Here is a 24,487-nt window from a genome sequence, read left to right on the forward strand (position 1 = left end):
TGAAATTAGGAAGAAATGTTTTTTCTTATGTCCAATGTAATAAATTTGTAAATATATTTGTACTCACAAGGGGACCCTCCATACTGTAAACCACAGATTTTGATGCGCTTCAAATATGTTGTACCTGGCTATCCGGTTTTTTAGCCACGGGCCTTGGTTTTTGAAAAAACGATTTCGAAGTTCATTGCGTGATTTGCATACCCGTAACATGACATATGTTCTTCTTCAAAATTACAAAGTTCGTCAGCTCTAAGGAATTCGCGACGACAGACGAAGTTTTTAGCAACTGCCGAACAATTCCGCATACAAACGAGAATACTCATGGAGTATTTCGACATTGACTTCGTAATCAACACTGATCAAACTGGCTGCCAGTATCAGGCAACGTACAACAGATCACTTTCGGAAAAAGGAACGAAAATCGTTCTCGTCCGAAGAAAGATTCTTATACGGCCCAATATACCATAACAGCCTCATATGTTTTTTTGTGTATGCAAGAACCGTCCGGAAAATTTGGCCCTAACGTTCAAAAACGAGTACATGAATTAACTGGGAAATACAGAAATGTAGTCGTGTCCTGCACGAAATCCGGGAAGTTCACGAAACTGGTGTACGAAGAATTTTTGCGTTCTCTAATTCTTCCGTAAGCGGAGGGCAAACCGATTCAACTTTATACGATCATCTATTCACTGATGAAAGGAAAGCGTGCACCTGCACCCTAAAAGTGGTCTCACCAATGTGCATTCCTTATTGCCAGCCCTGCGATGTTTATTTTTACCGACAGGCGAAAATCTTCACGAAAATTATTCAAGAGTGCTCCCGAATTGATGAAAGACAATAGAGAGATTGCTTCTAGGAAAGATTCGATAAAGTTACATTCGCTAATCCCACATCAATTCAGCGCACCTAATTTTGAAAACATGATTAGATACGCATGGTTTGCATCGATATTAGCGGATGAAGAGAAATCTTTTTGAGTGCTAAAGAATTGTGTTTCCCGGTATCGCTCATGAAGAAACCGTGCGCCTGCGAGACGGCTGCTTTCATACACTCCTGGAAATGGAAAAAAGAACACATTGACACCGGTGTGTCAGAGGCCGGTATTACACTATCAAATTTCTTTGTCAAAGATTTGATCAAAGATGTGATCCAATATTCCGTCCAATATATTTGACAAAGATCTTTGACGTAGCGCTACAAGGGGTATTACACTGTCATCAAATTTTTCGTCAAAGTTCAAGATGGCTGACAACAACTTGTTATTAACCGCAGCAGTTCTACGTACTCCAATTGCATTGTGTGCACATGCGGAAAAGAAGTGGGGGGAGAAAATGGAACCATACATACGAGGTTGACAGTCTTAAAAGTCCTGGGATTACAACTTGATAATAAATTCAGTTGGGAGGAGCACACCACAGAACTGCAGAAACGCCTTAACAAATCTGTATTTGCAATTCGAGTGTTAGCAGACATAGGCAACATAAAAATGAAAAAGCTTGCATACTTTCATTCCATAATGTCATATGGGATAATATTTTGGGGTAAATCTTGAAGTCAAACAAAAGTTTTCAAGGTCCAAAAGCGTGTAATACGTATTATTTGTGGAGTAAATTCACGGACCTCCTGCAGAAACCTCTTCAAAGAACTGGGTACTTCAGATTCTTGCATTGCTACTGGGAGAAAATAAGAAAGAAAATGAAACTGTTGGCGGGCCAGAAGTACAGTGGGACTGTCGTTTGGACGTACGAGATTTGCAGGTCAGCTTTTTTTGTTTTGTATTTCATGCCTAGATACTTCCGTAGAGATATTGTTGCATGTGGATCATTATATGTAATGATTATTACAATACATGCAACGATATGTTTGTACAGTTATCTAGGCATGAGAAACAAACAAAAAAAACTATAACTCTCGTAGGCCCAAATGATAGAGTCTCACTATACTTTCGGCTCGCAGGTTAACTACTGCCTCTCAGTATATTTACTTCTTAATAAAATTTGTCGTAAATAATATATCTCTTTTTCCAACAAACAACTCAGTTCATACATACAACACCAGGAACAAAAATGATCTGCACAAGGACTTAAAAACACTTACTTTAGTTCAAAAAGTGGTCCACTACTCAGGAACACTCATCTTCAATAATTTGCCAGGAAACATAAAAAATTTAGTTAGAAATAAAGATCAGTTTAAAAGGAGCCTGAAAGACTTACTACTGACCAACTCCTTCTACTCCATTGGCGAAATTTTTAATAGAAACAAATGATGTATTTATTCATACTATTAGTATTTTTATTTCAGCTTAAAAAAAATCGACATGTTCCACATCCACGAGGATCTCCTCAGCACGGATCTATGGAACGAAAAACTAATCTAATCCGGGTGAAGCCGTGGGTTTTACGACGACACGATAAAAGCATTCAACAAAACTTGTTACGTGAGCTTACAGTGGAAGACGTCAAGTCGTACATCAATTACTTAAGAATGGATGAGCATACATTTCTGCATGTGCTCAATGAAGTGTATCCTCATATCACAAAGCACAATTTTCACTTAAGAACTGCTACATCTTCAGAAGACAGGCTCACTATAACACTCCGATTCCTTGCTACAGGAGAGGGTTATGTTATGTTAGGTTAGGTTAGGTCAGGTTAGGTCTCCAATCTTCTTAATCTATTTGTTATTCAGGGTGCCTCACGTTGTAAAGCGCCTCATAAGCTTCAGACATCTCTATTAATTCTGTAGTTGTCGGCACACACCAATTGTATTTACCGGCAATGGTTATAAAGACACTACAGACGACAGAACGCTGCAGCGATGCTAGCGCTCCGCGTGGTAACATATCGCATTGCAGTGAACAGAAGACAAGCGATTTCTTTGATCAAATATACGGCCTCGGCCTAGATTTGATCAAATATTGGACGACATTTGTCAAAGATCCCTATTACACTATCAAATATCTTTGACAAAGATATTGGACAAAGATATTGGACAGATAGTGTAATACCGGCCAGACCCACCATACTTGCTCCGGACACTGCGAGAGGGCTGTACAAGCAATGATCACACGCACGGCACAGCGGACACACCAGGAACCGCGGTGTTGGCCGTCGAATGGCGCTAGCTGCGCAGCATTTGTGCACCGCCGCCGTCAGTGTCAGCCAGTTTGCCGTGGCATACGGAGCTCCATCGCAGTCTTTAACACTGGTAGCGTGCCGCGACAGCGTGGACGTGAACCGTATGTGCAGTTGACGGACTTTGAGCGAGGGCGTATAGTGGGCATGCGGGAGGCCGGGTGGACGTACCGCCGAATTGCTCAACACGTGGGGCGTGAGGTCTCCACAGTACATCGATGTTGTCGCCAGTGGTCGGCGGAAGGTGCACGTGCCCGTCGACCTGGGACCGGACCGCAGCGACGCACGGATGCACGCCAAGACCGTAGGATCCTATGCAGTGCCGTAGGGGACCGCACCGCCACTTCCCAGCAAATTAGGGACACTGTTGCTCCTGGGGTATCGGCGAGGACCATTCGCAACCGTCTCCATGAAGCTGGGCTACGGTCCCGCACACCGTTAGGCCGTCTTCCGCTCACGCCCCAACATCGTGCAGCCCGCCTCCAGTGGTGTCGCGACAGGCGTGAATGGAGGGACGAATGGAGACGTGTCGTCTTCAGCGATGAGAGTCGCTTCTGCCTTGGTGCCAATGATGGTCGTATGCGTGTTTGGCGCCGTGCAGGTGAGCGCCACAATCAGGACTGCATACGACCGAGGCACACAGGGCCAACACCCGGCATCATGGTGTGGGGAGCGATCTCCTACACTGGCCGTACACCACTGGTGATCGTCGAGGGGACACTGAATAGTGCACGGTACATCCAAACCGTCATCGAACCCATCGTTCTACCATTCCTAGACCGGCAAGGGAACGTGCTGTTCCAACAGGACAATGCACGTCCGCATGTATCCCGTGCCACCCAACATGCTCTAGAAGGTGTAAGTCAACTACCCTGGCCAGCAAGATCTCCGGATCTGTCCCCCATTGAGCATGTTTGGGACTGGATGAAGCGTCGTCTCACGCGGTCTGCACGTCCAGCACGAACGCTGGTCCAACTGAGGCGCCAGGTGGAAATGGCATGGCAAGCCGTTCCACAGGACTACATCCAGCATCTCTACGATCGTCTACACGGGAGAATAGCAGCCTGCATTGCTGCGAAAGGTGGATGTACACTGTACTAGTGCCGACATTGTGCATGCTCTGTTGCCTGTGTCTATGTGCCTGTGGTTCTGTCAGTGTGATCATGTGATGTATCTGACCCCAGGAATGTGTCAATAAAGTTTCCCCTTCCTGGGACAATGAATTCACGGTGTTCTTATTTCAATTTCCAGGAGTGTAAAATGCGCGTGGTGCTGCGAAACTTTGTGCTTCGGTTGTTTCTATGATAGGTATCACCCACAATATTGTTTTAGCACATCAGGCAATGTGGACGGTGAAACATAAGATTTTGTAATATTCTATGACCGAAAAAGTTAATAACTGAATATATCTTCATAATTTCGCATACATTACACTGTTTGTTGATATTTTTTTAAATAAAATTGAAAAATTCGGACGAAAAACTACACCAACAGGATTCGAACACGGTACCTCCAGCACAACAGCTGTGAAGCTTTACCAGTGCGCTACGCTGACTTGCTCGAACTAAATGTAATGTTAACGGATTTCAAAGCACGCAATGAACTTCAAAATCGATTTTCTCAAAAACCAAGGCCCGTCGCTAAAAAACCGAATTGCCACGTGCTCAGGGTAAGTGCCTCTACAACATATTTGAAGCGCATCAAAATCCATGATTTACAGTATGGAGGGTCCCCTTGTAAGCCTTTAAACACAGTTATAATGCGAGGGATGTTGTTGTTATTGTGATCAGTACTGTGAACAACGATTAAATTTCGCTCCTTTGAAGTAATCAGTGAATCCGCTCATCAGGGTGAATCCCTCACCTTTGCCGGAACCGCCGCCACCGACCATATTGTCCTCGGGCAGTTCTTCAGTTTCTTATATATCTGTGTTATATGGCAGGGGGAACTCGCATTCCTCCGCTCCGAGGAACAAATTTAACATGTTAGAAGCCCCTTCTTGTTCACGGTGTAAGGACAATTATGTAACTGCTTTACGCTTGCTGAGTACTCTTCCCAATAATACACAATCTTCCTTCTCTTCCCTGATTTCCATGTACTTTTGAAGTGCCAAAATTAAAAGGTTAACATGCGGTGGGGAGGGGTTGTGCGCTGCGTTGCGATTTAATTATTGATATCCGCCCCCTCAGTATAGCGTCGATTCACCACCCGTTGCTCTGCATTCGTAGGTACTATGTAGACGATGAGAAAAGCAGCGTTGAAGAAAACCACCGCCCATACTTAGGATTACTAAGTCCGTGTAACTCAAGTAACAAGATAAACCTGTAAATCTCTATTAATAACGGACAAAGTCGGCGCTTCTTCCCTTCATTGAAAATGTTTGTTTGTAGATACTGATGTTTTATTACGGTCCTTTTCATTTCTGGTGTCACCAAGCCCACATTTACGTTGGTAGTACATCTACTACTAGTTCGTGCTGCTTATATCCCACGTAAGACAGCCAGAAACGTGCCAAGTCCAACTCGAAATATTACGTGATTCACACAGGCAATACTTTGTTACAAAACGAGTTCACATTCGGTCATTTTCAGTGGATTCTTCGAAAGAAGATGCTCGCCAGAATGCCAAAATGTCTGTAGATGCATACTGAACACACCACGCAGAATATTCACAAAAAAAATGGTTCAAATGGCTCTGAGCACTATGGGACTCAACTGCTGAGGTCATTAGTCCCCTAGAACTTAGAACTAGTTAAACCTAACTAACCTAAGGACATCACAAACATCCATGCCCGAGGCAGGATTCGAACCTGCGACCGTAGCGGTCTTGCGGTTCCAGACTGCAGCGCCTTTAACCGCACGGCCACTTCGGCCGGCATATTCACAAAGGCCGATAATTTCACACGCGGTTTATTCTGCAACCAACATTCCAAAACCACTCAAAACTTCACCGAAATGTCCGTAATTGCATCTGCTAGCACGGCGATATAAACCGAGCGTGATTTAACCGTCCTTTCTTCATCTTACAGATAATTTTTTCGGACACATTTAACATGACCTTCTTGTCCGACAGCGACTGCACGACTGACTGAATGCCGTCGCTCACAGAGCATATAACTCATTTAATTACGCGGAAAAGACTTTTCTCTCATTGGTTGATCAAAACGATTATCCAGTCAGATTAACCTTTCATGATCAATTTTAGCGCCCAAACCGCTTTACTCTAATCAGCATTCGCAGATGCATCTACGTCATTTCATATTGCAAACATTCACAAAATGTTCCACAAAACCAAACGAAACGAAAATTAAAAGAAAGCTATGCTTCAAATATACTTCAGAACTAGGTATCCTCTTACTATCTTACTGGCTGCCTTATTACGAAAGCAAACGCTCCTAGACATACATCATCCACCAGTTAGGGGGATTCACGTTTTCAGGACATCCTCGTTACGTAACACTTACTAGTTACGGATGGTGTAAATTGAAATTTGTCGTATGTACCCACATACACACTCACATTCACTCTCATCTACTCCCACCCTAACACCAAATATAAACATCAACTTTTAAACTATTATTTCCATTATGAAATCAATTTTTTATTACAAGTTTAGAATCAAAATTCCTTAAAAATAACACTGAGAGTGCTGTTATTGTTTTCAAATAAGGAAGAAACTTAAACTGTCATGATTCCTATCTGAATTTACTTTACTGAGTGTCGGTTAAGCGCTTTTTAATAGGTTTTTTTATATTTCAAAAACCATTAAAGTTATCCGCATGAAAATTTTACACAGCGTTCTTCTAAATTATAAAAGTTCCTGTACCAAATTTGAAAACAAACAGATCATATTTGTTATAGTTATTTAGTTTCTTAGGTGAGATGGGTAAGTGATCTTACAAGGGGAGGCCGCCAATTGTAAAATTCAGATTCGATCCATACTGCGCATAATAAAAGCTCATGGCCAGAGGTGTAATGTGGCAAAGCACCAAGATGCACTTCTCAGCCGTTGTCGAGAAAATCGACAGTTAAAAGAAACCGTTCCGGTGAAATACTCTCCAAGATTAGTAATTTTCTACAGCGTCGTGGCGCAGCGGTGAGCTCTCGGGTTTGTAAACCGAAAAAAAAAAGAAAAAAAAGGTCGCCGGATCGAATCTCGCGCCATATAATTTTTTTTATTATTTATATATATATATATTTATTTATAAAGTTTTTTTTTTAATTATGAATTTGGCCAGCTATGGACCGTATACAACTTAAGACTTATGGTGTTTCTTTTTCTTCCATTCTTCCCAGTACTTCTTCATTTTCTCGCCAACTGCTCGTCTCTTATAAAGTATTAATGAATTGCTTATGCATGTTGGTGGAGGCGGATCGCTCTCCAATTGTACCGCCTCCATTTTTCCGTTTTTTTTAACAGGGTGTACCAAAGCTCTCCCGTCCGCACTGATTTTCGACAATGTTATAAGTTGCGCTAGGGACCGCATCTACCTTCTTTCGAAGTTAGCAGGCAACTACGCTGTTATGCGGCTACTCGTTTCGGCCCATTCAACATCTGTCATTCAAGTGTAACGAGCGAGTAACGGAGTTTATATTTCATACCTGCCACAGCAAATTTGTGTTCGTGGGGTCTCTATTCTAATTCGAACGTTTGACTTACGCTATACGTATTCGTTTCGGAATATCGTTTCTACGTCTTCCGTTAACTATGCGTGGTTAACATTATGAAGACAATAACATTTGTGAAACACAACTTTGTTTGCGGAAAACATAACAAACCAGAGCGCTTACCGCTGCGCCACGACGCTGTAGAGAATTATTAATTGTAGAGAGTATTTCACTACAACGGTTTCTTTTAACTGTCGATTTTCTCGACAACGGCTGAGAAGTGCGTCTTGGTGCTTTGCCACATTACACCTCTGGCCATGAGCTTTTATTATGCGCAGTATGAATCGAATCTGATTTTCGCAATTGGCGGCCTCCCCTTGTTAGTTCGCTCCACACAGAGCAGTTATCACGGTCCGCACACCGCGACAGATGGCATTATGACGCCAGCAGCCGACCACACAACGGCCGGGGCTGGAGGCTTCATTGCCAGCCTCCAATACAGCTTGACCTAACGGAATAAAACTTACAGCAAAACTCTGCAGCCGTGTAAATAGCTGCGACGTTACAAACAAATCGATCACTGCGCGGTATGTTTTGCCTTGCAAAATGTTTCTCTCAGAGCACTGGAATTCGCATCGCGCCAATGAACTACACAACACGGCTCCATCTAGGGGAAACTCCAGCACCCACTGACTTCCAACAAACTGTAAAAATGAATTCCAACCTATCGGAAAGTTTTTGTCTCTTTGACCCCCCCCCCCCTCTCCCCCAAGTAAAGTGTGAAGAGAAAAAGTTTCCCGTTTACTAAATTTAGGATACTGGTTTGGTAAAAATTCAGCGTCATACGTGACATTTTAATTTATTACTTCACTGTCATTGACGCTACTGGCCAGAACGTTTCCACACGTTATTGACATACACTACTGAAGGCGACTATAAAATTATGTTGCTGCACAACACAAATTAGGAGAAACGGCGCGATAAATGTTGAGCAGCGCGAGAAATCAGCTTTTCATGCAAGTTTATCTATTTCAATAGCACGAAATTTTCTTTGAATCAAAGAAAGGTGTCAGAAGGTAGCCCTCGTATCACTTTGTCATTTACAGTTGTCAGATTATAATAAACACCACTTTCAGTTTTTATGTTCCAACGCGTATCAGCTCGCACCTAGGAAAACTCGCGCAGCATCCCGCGGCCCGGTAGAGCGTAGGGCTGCAACAAAGGATCGCCATTTTGTTCTGTCTTCTGCTAGTATTTTCACTTCTTCACATCCTGTTCCTTGCTGTTGACCTTCTGCTTTTACTGATCGTCTCCTCGGCAGTGGATGACGCAAGCGTATTCCGCAGCACGCTGTGATAAATTTCCGCACCCAGGAAAACGGGGCTTTAGGCTGCACCAGTAGGAAAGTAGCCATGTATATGAATACGTGAGCATTATTGCTACCCTAGTGGCTTTGTCACAAGGTTAGCTATAAGTTTACAGTCGTTTATACGCCTATCCACTGCTCAGTATCTCAGCTGTATGGTAAGTCTACCTCTCATTGTTTGTATTCTTTCAGCAACTTTCATAAATAGAAAAAATAATTAGACAGACTTTTGTAATTATTTGTTACGCCTGAGTTTTGTCTTACTGATGACATCCTTGACAAGAGACCTATAAATGACATCCGCTTCACTGAATTCAATATTTATGTACTGTTTTTGACCATTTCGTTTGGTACGTCACCAGTGTCACAAAACATTTAATTTTTCGACTTGCAAATGCCGGGTTCCTCCTCCTCTGATACCGATATGACTGCGTGTAGCAACAATTTGTTTTCATACGTATTTATTTACATTAGTGCTTGAATTAGTGTTGCTGTTGGTTAAAGTCTGACCGTAGTTGCTTACTGCTAATTAATCGAGGGTATGAAAAACAGGTGTTCAGTTGAGATACTACATAAAACAGAAAAGTTCTTCAGGTGATCAGTAGCAACTGTTCCCCAAATTACTGGTAACAGGTTTAATGTGTAGTATAGGATATAGGGGAAAATGTGGATGGTACGGAAGGTTGTAACAAGGTTTCACTGGGTGGCTGTTGGACAATAATAGGCTATTCTTCTGTGTTAAAAATATGGCTAGGACTGTTGTTGTTCTGATAGATTCTAATACTCAAATAGTATTTACGGTCAATGTTCTCTTTTATTTGTTATTTCTATGTAATTAAAGCTAAAAAATAATGAAATATCAAGATTTGGTCACGTGATCGAAGGCACTCTGTTATTCGTTGATGCTCTGGTGGACTAGGAGTAAGACGAAACTATACGTGCGTTGTAGGAGTGTTAGCTGAAATTACAATTTTAAGTAACAATAGGAAGGAGTTCTGTGAACGCTGATAGTGGAAACCTGCCGAAAGTCGACGCGCTTACACTCCTTCCCATTTAGAGCGGCGATATGTGCAACGACAGACATTTTTTTCCTTGTTCCCTGCGAGATCATTGGACTCGCTCAAAACTAAGGAACTGTAGAACTTTTGCAAATGGGTCAGTATATTATAACTAGATTCTTGACCATCAGTCACGAGCTACGACCCAAAGTACAATAAAATTATTCTCGGCAAATCTTAGTGCTGATTTCCTATATAGAAGACAGTCAGCAGAGATACGTATATCTTGAGGCGCTCAGTGGCGCAACGAAAAATAAAAAGAGAGAGAGAGAGAGAGAGAGAGAGAGAGAGAGAGAGAGAGACAACACATCTGACTGTGGATAATAAGGTCACATGTACGAATCCTGGGAGGATCAAACATTTTTAATAAAAGTTTTACACGAAACACGAAAACAACGGTAGCAAGAATGGATTGTAGCAGTTGTTTCGATAGTGGGATGTATTAAATATAGCTTCACATTGATCTTAGTCCGAGAAATGGACAACAGATGATAAATTCGTTTAGTTTGCGAAGAAACAATTAATTTTCTTTCGAAAGTATTACTGGTAGTGAAGGTATCCCCATAGAACAACAAGGTGTATGACGATGAGGTTTTCTCTACGGACAGATATAAAACTTATATAGCATGGCCGGCCGGAGTGGCCGTGCGGTTCTAGGCGCTACAGTCTGGAACCGAGCGACCGCTACGGTCGCAGGTTCGAATCCTGCCTCGGGCATGGATGTGTGTGATGTCCTTAGGTTAGTTAGGTTTAATTAGTTCTAAGTTCTAGGCGACTGGTGACCTCAGAAGTTAAGTCGCATAGTGCTCAGAGCCATTTGAACCATTTTTTTTGTATAACATGAAGCTAATTCAAACGTAAGATCTGTGATGTTTGTGAGTGTAAACTAACGCCAGTGCCTGAAGCAGACTTGCTTCATCTTTGAGTAAGATGATGAAACTTCAGAAGTTTAAAATATAAGGATCCTAGCTGGGCAGTATGGAGACAAAAAACATTGTTTCTAGTAAATTAAAATGTGTGTGGTCCCATTAACTAGAAAATATCTTTTTGAACGTGGCGTGTGTGAACAGCGACTGAAAATGTAAGCGCATGTAAAGAGCGAGAAAACACGAACATACTCTGTTTCCGATCGGTGTGACGAAGTTTTGTAATCGTGATTTGGTTTACACATGAGTTAAAAATATTCTTTCTGGCTGGATTCGAGTCAGTGATCTGTGGACGTCATCTTCTAAAATTCGACGGTCTACCACTCTAACAGCTGAGTTACCTAATTGCTATGGTGAACTTGCGTAGAACAGTTGTCACATAGAGTTTAATTTTATTGAATGACACTATCCTTCCCTTTTAACAGTGAGATAGCATATCTCGGAAGTAAATTAATGTCAGCTTCCAAGAGCAACACATTTTCAATTTAGGGAACTCATGCGTCGACGTGGTGGCAATTTGCCGGGAATAGTGAAACGACATTTTGCTCATCTTCCCATTCAAAAACTTTTAGGAGTTTTGTGTAGGTGTATTTGTAGTCGTGCGGTACTACACACCATTTGTAACCCCTTTTTCCGACAAGTAAATACCAAAACAAGAGACCGAGCGAGGTGGCGCAGTGGTTAGCACGCTGGACTCGCATTCGGAAGGACGACGGTTCAATCCCGCGTCCAGCCATCCTGATTTAGGTTTTCCGTGATTTCCGTAAATCGCGCGAGGCAAATGCCGGGATAGTTCCTTTGAAAGGGTACGGCCGACTTTCTTCCCCATCCTTCCCTAATCCGGTGCGATTTGGTCCCCTCCCACAAATCAACCAACCAACTAAAACAAGACATTATTGTCAATTAGCCCTGTGGCATTAGGAGTAGCGAGCTAGCCAGTGACATCATAGGCATCACATGACCCGAATCGAACGTTCTAGCGGGCTTTAAAATTATTTTAATTTTATTTCCGTTTTTATGAAAGAATATTGAAATTCAAGAGTAAAAAAAACATGTTAGGAGCATAAAATGACACAATCATTTAAAACAATTTCTAGAAAACGGTCAAATATCCTGTTGATGGTTAGATCGACTTTTAAGGTAGGAGACAGAGGAAGGAATGCTGAGACAGCTGAAAAGTAATTCTCAATCTTGGACAGGTGGCTTTAAAACACAATGTGGTTTATGGAACAGGCGTGGTGTGTCACTTGTCAGGGAATGTGAGGTCTTTGAAAGATTTGAAATCTTATTGGTTTCACTTGCTGTGGAGGTGGGGCAAAGGGAATTTCTGAGACGTAAGAGAAATATTGTGTACAAAGATAATTCGGAGAGGGGAAGGGGGGAGAGCAGCTATTCTTTAAATTGGGAGTACAGGAATATAACCGAATGCAGATGTTACGTATTAGTAAAGACAGAGGCCACACTGGCACACAGCTTCAGGAAATCAGAGGCTTCAAATTGAGGACACTTCAGATGTGGGAGCAATTAACAACAATGCTAAAATTTTTTTTCTCTGACTGCGAATTTTTTGACGTCGGCTGTATTAGGGATAGATATTGCGTTGTATTGTATGGAACTGGGTAACTAGAAACGACGGAGAGGCTTCGTCCCAGCCGAAGCCCTCAGTGGTTCACAACCCCAGAACGGGCTACAGAAGTCCACTCACCCCACCGCCGCCCCACACCGAACCCAGGGTTATTGTGCGGTTCTGCTCCCAGTGGAAACCCCCCCCCCCCCCCCCCCTGCCCGGGAACGTCTCACACCAGACGAGCGTAGCCCCAATGTTTGCGTGGTAGACTAATTAAGTAATTATGGTGTACGTGTAGGCGGAGAAAGTGTTTGCGCAGCAGTCGCCGATAGTGTATCTGAGGCAGAATAAGGGGAACCAGCCGGCATTCGCCGAGACAGATGGAAAACCGCCTTACAAACCATCCACAGACTGACCGTGACAGGGACACCGGACCTCGACACTAATCCGCCAGGAGAATTCGTGCCGGCGACCGGCACGCCTTCCCGTCCGGAAACGGATAGATATACTGCATGTTAGTGACGTAGAAGGAAAATTTGTGCCGGACGCAATAAGCGGGAAATCCGGATCGTGTCCCGGTCCGACACAAATTTTCATATTGTTCCACTAACATGTAGTATATCTATACCTAATACAGCCGATGTCAAAGAATTCGCAATCAGCGAATAAAATTTCGAATTATTTCGCACAGTTCTGTATATGAACAAGGTCTGCTCTTTTCAGATGTGGAAGTAAATATTCTCACGCAGGTACCCAAAACTATATGTGGTCCTGGACGTCGATACTGTTGCATTATTTAAAATAAATTAGCCAGAAAGTAGTATTGGGGTTGTATGACACAACTTCCTAATTTTGCATTCATTCGTTCATTTCACACGTTAGACTTCTTCATGTGGTGTTGATTTTTTTTAACTGAATAGGTTTCGCAGAGTGTATCCCTTACGCTTTAGCGTCTGTTCTTTTCATAGCCATGTCATCGAACAAAAATTTTTTGTTTAGGGCTACTATCACATATACCAGGACCTGCGTTCTAATCCGATTAGATTTGCACAATATATGCACTTATTATTTAATACACCGGGGCTGCGGCCTCAGCTCAGGAACGTAGATAGATTTGCAAACCGCTTGTTACGGGAATTGCGCCACATGAGGTCACACAAAAGCAACTGCTGCAAGTCAACGGACGCGCCTTGTGATCGTCAGTTCCAGGCGTGCTTCGCAGGCAACGACATCTGGTGAGTACACCGCAATTTACCCGCAATGTAGCTACACAGCTGACAATTGTAAAACGTGTGTAATCAGGTCTTATTTGTTTTGGTTGACAAACTGCCAAAGTAATATATCGGAATACATTTTAGGGACCAAAATGAAGCACTGAGTACGCTGTGTCTCTAATGGTTAAAACTAAGCAATGTAATCAAACTTCAGCTACACAAATGAAATACCAGCACTACTTCAAACTGGGTCTGTCGTTCGCAAACCACTATCGAGAATGAGGATAGATAATACCAGGAAATGGCTGGCATTCTAATGGCGTAATAGTGTGAATAAAACTGTTTTTATTACCGGTAGTGGTATTCTTATCTCACTTTAATCAATCATAAGTAAGCGCATCAGTTGGGTGTTTCGAATTTTCTGCATTCAGGCAGCGATTCACATAAGAGTAGTTTACTAGTTTATATACAATAACTTTACTGTAAGGTTTTTTATGGGTCGCTTTTGTTTTTGAGGGGCGAGTGTAAGATATATTCAAAAGAAGTACAAATATTAACAATGTCCCTAGCTTTAAACTGTTCCAAGCACACTCGTCATAAAGTAGTGGAATTTCTGTCAAACTATCGTTGTAATCCAGATCAGACGCCCATTACAGATCCAGCGTGAAATTCCCATACAAAGAAGCGTGCTCAAGGTTATTACAAATGTGGCTCCTAGCGAAAAGAACTGCGACTTGCTGCCGAACACACACACACACACACACACACACACTAACAACAATTTTTATTTCAATGGTACAATAAATGCATTCTATTTAATTTTGTTCTAGCAGCAGTACAACAGTTTCTGCATATTCTTGCTTCCGGTCTTTTATACTTCATATGGTTTAAAAATTCTGCCACTGAATAGAAGCAGTGATCTAATAAGAATGCCCTTATGGATTTATGAAACAGTGAAAATGAAGAAATAACTTTTATTTTATCTAGCAGACCATTATACATTTGTACTAAGCAATTTGTAGTGGACGTTTCAAAGGCTATTGGCCTTACTGACAGGAGATGGGCCTTTTTGCTGGGTATTATGTTAATGTACATTAAAGTTTTTCTGTATCTCTTAAGAAATTCTTACGTACATATTTACAAGTTTCTAGAATAAAAAGACTGGGGGAAGGAGTATTGAAGACTTCTGAAAGAGGATCCTGCAGGAGTCAGTCTGTTGTGCATGGTGCATTGCTCTAATAGCTCTTTTTTGGATCAAGAAGTTGTGCAAGCTCAGACTATAATTCCATACTGTGCAACTGTGCAAAGTATGCAATCCAAACAGTGTATGCAAGTAAACGTAGACTGTAGCATACTTTTTTTAGTGTTGTATTTATTTCTGTTGTGTGTGTCCGCCATTTAAAATCATGAATCTCTAAGACTAAAAGTTTCTTTCCAGTGAGAATGTAATTCCACTGGCGTTTATTGTCGCAGAGGTGTTGCAGGATTTTCCTTTTAAACAGTGATTAAGATCAGTTGTTTTGGGTGTGTTTATTACTAGTTTGTTTCCTCCATAGCAGTCATTTAGCTGGTCTGTAGCTTTATTTATGTTTCCTCATACCTGTGTTGGTGTTTTCCACGTAAGAAGGATGCTAGTGTCATCTGCAAACCAGGTAAGTATTCGCTATTCTGTGCTTACATCTATGTCATTTATGATATACAAGGGAAATGATAGCCCCAAGAATGGATCCTTGAGGGATTTCGCTTTTGATTATTCCTGCATTTGAAAAATAGGGTCTAGTGCTATCATCTAGTTCATGTGTTATTACTACTTTCTGTTTCTGTCCTGTGAAGTAGTAGGAGAACCATTTTAATGTGGTGCCTCTAATGCCATACTTCTGGGATTTTTCCAACAGGATTCTGTGGTCCAAGATGTCAAAAGCTTTGCTTAGATCTAAGAAAATATCAGCATCGTTTTGTTTATTATTCTGTGCTTCTAGAGCATTTTGCAAGAAGTTATATATAGCACTAGTCATAGATTTATTTTTCCGAAAACCATGCTGAGCATCAGTGAGGATTTTGTTCTTATCCAAAAATTCCATACATGATTCTTTCAGTGAGTTTGACAAAAAAACTGATAATAAATTGATTGGTCTATAGTTTTCCACATTTGCTTTGTCAATTTTTTTATGAATAGGGATCACTTTGGCAATTTTGAGACAACGAAGTCTGGAATACCATCAATTGCTGAGAACATTTTTCTGGAGGTTCTTTCTATGTGACGGAAGTCATTTGGGGATGTTTCATAGAAACAGATAGAATGGAGGCTAGAATTTCCTTTGGTCTGTTGGTTAATTGGGCTATCTCTCTTATTATTCATTGTTAGATTTTTGTACTCTCTTCGTAGCATTCCCTGAACTTGCAATATCCTGCGGGTCAGTAGTTCTCTTGTTGTCACAGTTCAGGTTGGTATTTTCCTTTTTACTATTTCCTTCGTGCTTCATTGCTTTCCAGATTGCTTTGCTTTTATTTTCTGACTCTGATATAAAATTATCATCGGCCATTTTTTTGCCTGATGTTTGACTTTTCTATGCACCTGACTGTTTTTTGCAGTATAACTGTTAAGGAGAGGGGATATGTTGTGGTTTCTTCAGTAACTGAGCACTTTTCTTTGCCTGTTGTTTGAGACTTTCCATACCACCTGTGTTTTCAGAGGAAATGCTCTTTCAAAATAATAACTGAAAATATCAGAGAACTTTTCAAACTTTTTGTTAGTGTCATTCACCTGAGAAATTTCTTCTGACCTTTCTCTTGATAATAAATGACTGAATGTTTCTACACTCTGTGTGTTGAACCTTCTTGCAATCACATTTATTTTATGGTTTTGGATAGATAGTAAACAGCTTGAGAGGGTTACCACTTCGACTTCATGGTCACTAAAATTTATATTTACACATTTCATTGTATAGAGTGTCTTAACAAATATTTGGTCTGCTGCAGTCGTAGAAGTTTTTGTAATTCTCTTTGGGGTTGTAATTGTTTGTTTTAAATTGAAAGTATCTGTTAGGTTGAGCTACAGATCTTTTCGCCTTCTTGTTGCAAGAAAGTCAGTGTTGAATCCCTCACACAGTACTATTGATTTCTTGCCTACATGTAACCTATGTATTAATGTTTCATGTTGATTGATAAATGCCTCAAAGTTCCCGTTTGGAGAGTGACAGATACACATGACAACTATATTTGCACCACAGATTTCTACAACTGTTGCTTCAAAATCTCTTTCTGCATTGAGATACTGAAAACTGTCAGCAGTTTTGAATTTCAGCCCACTTTTAGTTAAAACACCAGTACCTCCATTTTTGTGATTTCTTCTACAGAAGTAGTTTGCAAGTGTGTAGCCTGGTACTGGAAATGAAGATCTGCTTTTAAAAAGTGTTCTGACAAACATAGAACACTGACAAAAGATAGTTGTATGTAGCATAACCTCAAAATCTAAAACCTTGTTTGTGATTGACTGAACATTCCGATGGTATATGGAGAGTACTTGTGACTACAATTTATTTGCCTATTGTATTTTAAATTAACATCCAAATTTGATAAGGGCATTTTTATTACATCACATACCTGAGTTTTGTTTGGAGGGATCTTGTCCTAAAGAAATCATCTGTGCAGGTGCCTGGAGTTTTCTTTTCTCTCATTGACTTCCGAATGCTCTCCGCTCCTTGGATACACATCCATATGGCTGCCTCGTTACTGCTGCTCCGTTGTTGGCTTATTGCAACCCATCATTTCAGTAGATTTCCTTAGCTTGCTCAGAATTGGTGGGTGCTTCCATTTTATGGTTTTCTGCTCATCTGGCATAGTGCTAAATGGTTCCAGCCCTGAGAGATGTCATTTATGTTATCACACCCTTTTGTCTATAGAATGATACACAACACATTTATCGTTGAGGATGGGTATAGCTTCGGAGATATCGTGCTCCAGATGCAATTTTTTACTTACCGTTTCTAAAATCTTGCTACTAGTGAATTTCCTTCCCCCCGTCTGTTGAGACAGAGGCCGTGAGTTGTGTAGAATCTTTTTCCAAGTTCACTTACATCCACGAATGTTGCATTTTTAAATTGGCTGCAGGCCGTTGCAGACTGAAATTTCTAAGTAAAAATAACTAATTATAATTACTATACTTATTCGGAAAATCATCTAAGCAAGTAATTTACCTGTTTAAATCGTAGCCGGCCGGACTGGCCGAACGGTTCTAGGCGCTACAGTCCGGAACCGCGCGACCGCTACGGTCGCAGGTTCGAATCCTGCCTCGGGCATGGATGGGTGTGATGTCCTTAGGTTAGTTAGGTTTAAGTAGTTCTAAGTTCTAAGGAACTGATGACCTTAGAAGTTAAGTCCCACAGTGCTCAGAGCCTTTTTTTTTGTTTAAATCGTATTTATGAATCCGGTGTAGGCTACCCAAAGACAATTCAATGCTGCTGTGCCTATCCCATCTTAAATTGCAATTTCAATTACAGGCACTTTGCCCTACATTTCCACTTACGTTTCATTTTATAAACACAAACTTTCAGTTTTACCTTCAAACACTATTATCGAGATCAGTGGTCAGACTTTTTTGCCGAAGCGCCAATACTGACCCTGCGGGGCGGCACTTCGCTTCGCATATGGAATGATCTTATTGTTAGTCGGTAACCTACATACACTGAAGCGCCAAAGAAACTGGTATAGGTATGCGTATTCAAATACAGATATATGTAAACAGGCGGAATACGGCGCTGCGGTTGGCAACGGCAATATAAGACAAGTGTCTGGCGCAGTTGTTACATACAATGGCAGGTTTCAAGATTTAAGTGAGTTTGAACGTGGTGTTATAGTTGCCGCACGAGCGCTGGGTCACAGCATCTCCGAGGTAGCGATAAAATGGGGATTTTCCCGTACGTTCATTTCACGAGTGTACCGTGAATACCAGGAATCCTGTACAATATCAAATCTCTGACATCGCTGCAGCCGGATAAAGATCCTGCAAGAACTGGACCAACGAGGACTGAAGAGAATCGTTCAATGTGAAAGAAGTGCAACCCTTCCGCAAATTACTGCAGATTTCAATGCTGGGCCATAAACAAGTGTCAGTGTGCGACCCATCCAACGAAACATTATCGATATGGTTGTCGGAGCCGACAGAGTGTCTCCAGGAACACTCTTCTGAGTTTAAACACTTCTGCTGGCCTCCAGACTCCCCAGATATGAATATTATTGAGTATATCTGGGATACCTTGCAACGTGCTGTTCAGAAGAGGTCGCCAACCCCTCGTGCTCTTACGGGTTTATGGACATCCCTCCAGCGCTACTTCAGACATAAGTCGAGTCATGCCACGTTGCGGTACTTCGGCGTGCTCGCCGGACACCATATTAGACAGGTGTACCAAGTTTTTGGCTCTTCAGTGTAAATTAGTACGTTATGAGCCTCCAGTATTGTAGCTATGTTAAGGGCGTGATAAGTTAGCCGCCGGCCTCTCAAAGTTCTGATAAGTAAAACAATTCCTGTCGACTGTTGTCTGATTTGGAATCCTGTGACCTTCAACGACCCCAAAGTGTTGACACACTAACTGCGTGATTTGTTGTATTGATTCACAACAATAAATTTACTTATATTTAAATGCATCATGCAATATGAGACACGATTACAAATGATTTCTAAATACTTTGAATGTTTTTTTCTTCTACCCAGCGCGTTGTATTACAACAGCCTTAAGCTAATTTCTTAGTCTTTACTTCAAATAAGTACCTGAGTTGAAGACGGCCGCCTCTACAATGCGCATTCAGGAATCCACGTTACTTCCGTGTCGAAATGTATGCTACAGCAGCTGAAAAGTACGAGATATACACGCCTGTTGATTGTCAGCGCTGGACTATAAGCAAGAAAACATTCCCTCTATCACATCCCCTCACCCCACAACGACAGACCTACAAGTTGACAATTACTGATTTATATGAAATAAATTCGTGATAACTTATGAACGGTTTGTGTTGGGACATTCAAACGGCACGGTTGGCCGCGGGGCATGATGGGATACTGTCACTATGAGAACGAAGTCTTTTGCGACGGTACTGTTGTACCTGTGTAAAAGATTATCACACTTTTGCAGTGCTGTGGTTAAGAGCGCAGAAAATACCATAGAGTGATGCTGATTAGTTTTCAATAAACCAAAAGAAAGAATACAGTGTGCATGTCTAATTGACTCGAGTCCACATTATCCCTGTGAAAATAAAGTTCACCTGCCGTGCATAGTCTTATAATGTTCACGTCATTTGACAGACGCATAGGATGGGTGCAGAAAGGATGGTGCTTATTAGCAATTTGAGCATTCTGAGTCACTATCAAAAACGAGTCAGGATCATTGTGGCTTGTGCTACATGTAAGCGGGCAACTTTACTTAGCTCTCAGCCGAATTCGCCAACTTGGGATAAATTTAAGCATATATTAAACTATTACTGTCTGTGTAAGCACTGCTGTTTTTTATTGAACGGGATGGATCCTTAAGTAGCTGTTAACGGTACCTTATGTTTTTGAATTCGGTTATTAGTTGCTAGAGGCATATTACTATAAAATAGGCTTAGAACTGCGAGCCGCACGAATACTTGATTGATTAGGGGAATCCCCATCGCATTAGAAATAAAAAGAACTTTCCTGCAGACAAAAGGGAACGGGGTTATACGAGCTGAGCCGAATAAACCAAAACGGATGAATGCCAATCGCTGTTTGTTAATGTGGTTGGTTGGGTGTGCGAAAGATCAGCGTTGTTATATTTATTAGCGAAATCCACAGATTCAGACTACCAGGATGGAAATAAACGACTAACAGGTGAGAGAGATTGCATATTATTTTCACGGTGTATCAGAAATTTTGACAACATTTTTGCATATCGCCACACCACCAGTTATACACTCCCTGGCTAGCAGTCGCTTGAAGCTCTATTCTCGGAATAGCGCGGAAAACGCGTTGTACAGGCAAGTACGAACGCCTGACCGGAGAATAAACGCGGGATAACAGAACCTGTGATTCTGGCAGGGTTAGTGAAGTTAAGCTGTGAATAAGTTACGACAATGGCAGGAATAGTTACAGAATTAGTGATGACAACATTGTTTGTTAGTACGAGGAAGGAGAAAAAATGGGGACATAACTAAATTATGTGGTAGAATATGACGATTCCAAATTTATATGAAGATTCCTACAGTAGTACGATCTCATGCTGAAACGTATGAATGAAATGTGAAATTATTTCCAAACATAAAACTTTTCGCTTGTATTAGGCCTAACAGGCATTTGGTATTGGTACTTCGTGAATTATGTTCTGTCGTGTTATTTATGTAAATGAAGTACTTAGACATGATCGTTTGTACGTAAGCAGTCTCGCATATTTGGCGTGTGTTACATTTGCTGCAATATTAGAAAGGCCTGTTTCGTTTTTCTAGCAGACAGTGACAAAATAGACGTAACCAAATCAAGAAACCACACCGGTCTTGGAGTACTATTCCTGTTAACAGATTTTTCAGTATTACACAGCGACATTTTGATTTTACATGTAGCATATAACGTTTGACGGACTTTGATGAGGTAATAGATTCTTTCGCAGAAAGAGAGGCACGCCGTGTAAAACGGTAGCAAGATTAAGGGGAAAAAATGCTGGGACCTATGAGGAAACGTGTGCCGTCTTGCTTGTCTCTTGTCTTTCCCGGTTTTATGTTTACTATATTTAACTTCATGTCACACAAAATAGAAATTTAGTTATTAATAAGCAATAAAGAGTGCAACTTTTCTGAAGAGTTCTTATTCTCCCGCTCACCAATAATCCCACCCAGTATTAACTGCGAGATATTTAGAGGGGGAGGCCGGCCGCTGTGGCCGAGCGGTTCTAGGCGCTTCAGCCCGGAACCGCGCCGAAGCTACGGTCGCAGGTTCGAATCCTGCCTTGGGCATGGTTGTGTGTGATGTCCTTAGGTTAGTTCGGTTTAAGTAGTTCTAAGTCTAGGGGACTGATGACCTCAGATGTTAAGTCCCGTAGTGCTTAGAGCCATTTGAACCATTTAAAGGGGGATATGCCAAACCGGCCGACTGGGGGCAGGAGAGGCACCACAGAACATTTTAAATTCCACTGTCGTGATTATTAGTTTGATGGCTTCCATTACAAAATAACACGTTTGAATTCCACAGAGCGAAATACAGTGACGTGCAATAGAAGAAGGCTGTGTGAAGAGGCGTGGCACTACACTTTGGCACACTAAGACCAAATAACATTCTTACATTTCCACGAACATATATGTTTTGTACATCAAACTCTTCAGAAAGATGTGTGCTGCAAAATGAAGATATTTTTGAAAAATCAATTTCTAAAAAACATTTGTGACGTCCTATCTCAAACGCTCGAATGGGAGGGGCTGGGGACACTGTAAAGTTTTTGACCCGGTTCGGAAATATCGTAGATCCGGGGCTGAATGCGGTTGGCATCCCTGTATACGCCAGTATTTAATGTGTAACTCCATTAGTGCATGTCTGTTAGGTACTGTTGAATGCTGTATTGAGTATGGAAATGGAAATGTCGTGTGGCTAGGGCCTCCCGTTGGGTAGACCGTTCGCCTGGTGCAGGTCTTTCGATTTGACGCCACTTCGGCGACCTGCGCGACGATGGGGATGAAATGATGATGATTAGGACAACACAACACCCAGTCCCTGAGCGGAGAAAATCTCCGACCCAGCCGGGAATCGAACCCGGGCCCTTAGGATTGACAGTCTGTCACGCTGACCACTCAGCTACCGGGGCGGACTCTGTATTGAGTAGAATGTTGTGTCGCACAGTTTGCGAATTTCGAGATGGCAGAGTTGGAGCAGCAGCGCGCCTGCATTACATTTTGCGGGAAACTCAAGAAACCTCTTTAGAGACACACTAAATGATGCAGTAGGCCTACTGTGATGGGTGCTTAAGCCATAATCGGTGTTACGAGTTGTTTACACAGATTAAAAATGGCCGGATGGAAGTTAAAGATGACCCTTGTTCAGTACGCCCTTCGATGCCTACCGACGACACTCATGTGAGGAATGTAAACGAAAGTGCCAGTCGAAGACTGACTGTCCGAGAGACTGCAGAAGGATGTAACATTTCAGTTGGCTCTTACCATGAAATCCTGACATAGCATCTTGGAATGCGTCGTGTTGCCGTCAAGTTCGCCCCAAGGCTCATGAGTCAAGTCCAGAAAGCCATCGCCTGGCAATCTGTGAAGAGCTTTTGGATCGCGCAAATGAGGACGAGATGTTAGTCAAGAGAACTGGTGACGAGACGTGGGTATACGGTTATAATGTTGAGACCAAGGTTCAATCTTCTCGAAGACCAAAACAAGCTCGTCAGTTCAGGTCAAATGTCAAAGCCATGATGATTGTTCTCTTTGGCCTCGAAGGATTAGTTCATCATGAATTCGTGCCACAGGGACAAACTGTACTATGGTACTATCAGGACTTGTAGCCTGCGAGAAAATGTGAGAAGGGAACGGCCTGAAATGTGGCGAGACAATTCATGGCTTTTGCATTACGATAACGCACCTGCCCATTCATCTCAGTTGGTGCGATACATTATCACTGCCTTTTTTTCTCTTTTTGCATTGTTACTTAAGTTTGCAAGTGAGCATAACGTCAACACAATTCGGGGAAGCAAAGTTATGGTAGAGAAACCTGAAAATTTTATTCTAGATTTTACTCCCTTTGCCCGCATCTCGTGGTCGTGCGGTAGCGTTCTCGCTTCCCACGCCCGGGTTCCCGGGTTCGATTCCCGGCGGGGTCAGGGATTTTCTCTGCCTCGTGATGGCTGGGTGTTGTGTGCTGTCCTTAGGTTAGTTAAGTTTAAGTAGTTCTAAGTTCTAGGGGACTGATGACCATAGATGTTAAGTCCCATAGTGCTCAGAGCCAGCCGTCTTTACTCCCTTTATTTACATAAACCGATTTGTTGGGTGTTTGTAGTTAAGAGATCGTAAGAGAACTCTTTGTAACGTAACACATCTTGAAGTGAGAAACATGTCGGTGAGGGTAGTTTATAGGCAATTGTTAAGTGTTAAGATAAAAATCGTACCAGTCAGCTTGCAGCCCGAATTTGAATGCTGTTCCTAGGAACGGGCTGTGTATAACCGTCTGTGTATATAGGGCACTAGTTGGCGATAAAAAAAGTTTTTTTTATAGTAGTATGGGAGAGTTGTTAGAGAATTTCAACACCCTGAAGAAAAATATTTTTATATGTCGAGACTTCAATGTTGATTCCTCCAAACCTTATAAATTAAGGATGAAATCAAGAATCTACTTAAGTCCTTCAACTTAAAACCAGCTATAACTAACCCACTCATAGAACTAGTACTTCCGCAACAACCGTTGATCGGGTTTTTGTAAATACAGTGCATGTAATTTATACCAGCAACACGCAACTGTAAACACTGGTTTTAGTGATCACCATGCCCAAATACTAACAATGGCTGTTCAAGCAGACAAAAAACCCTCCAAACTAGAGCTAATGTCAGAAAGTTCAATGATGAAAATGTAGATTACTTTTGTTCTCTCTTGAGAAGAGTGAACTGGGATGATGTTTACAGTCCGAAT

The 24,487-nt window shown here is 41.8% G+C and overlaps 1 protein-coding gene across 2 annotated transcripts in view; it reads left to right on the plus strand.

Annotated features, from left to right (window-relative positions):
• Positions 1-9,166: 9,166 nt before the first annotated feature.
• LOC124619293 (serine/threonine-protein phosphatase 6 regulatory ankyrin repeat subunit B-like) overlaps positions 9,167-24,487 on the plus strand; it is a 289,649-nt gene continuing 274,328 nt past the window's right edge. The window contains exon 1 of one of the 2 annotated variants that reach the window (XM_047145590.1): positions 9,167-9,265. The gene's annotated coding sequence lies outside the window, so the exon portion shown is untranslated. Of the gene's footprint in view, positions 9,266-13,833; positions 13,894-24,487 lie in introns of those variants that run through there. The other variant, XM_047145570.1, reaches the window with a different exon arrangement.

The sequence above is a fragment of the Schistocerca americana genome, chromosome 1 (assembly GCF_021461395.2).
Source record: "Schistocerca americana isolate TAMUIC-IGC-003095 chromosome 1, iqSchAmer2.1, whole genome shotgun sequence".
NCBI lineage: Eukaryota > Metazoa > Arthropoda > Insecta > Orthoptera > Acrididae > Schistocerca > Schistocerca americana.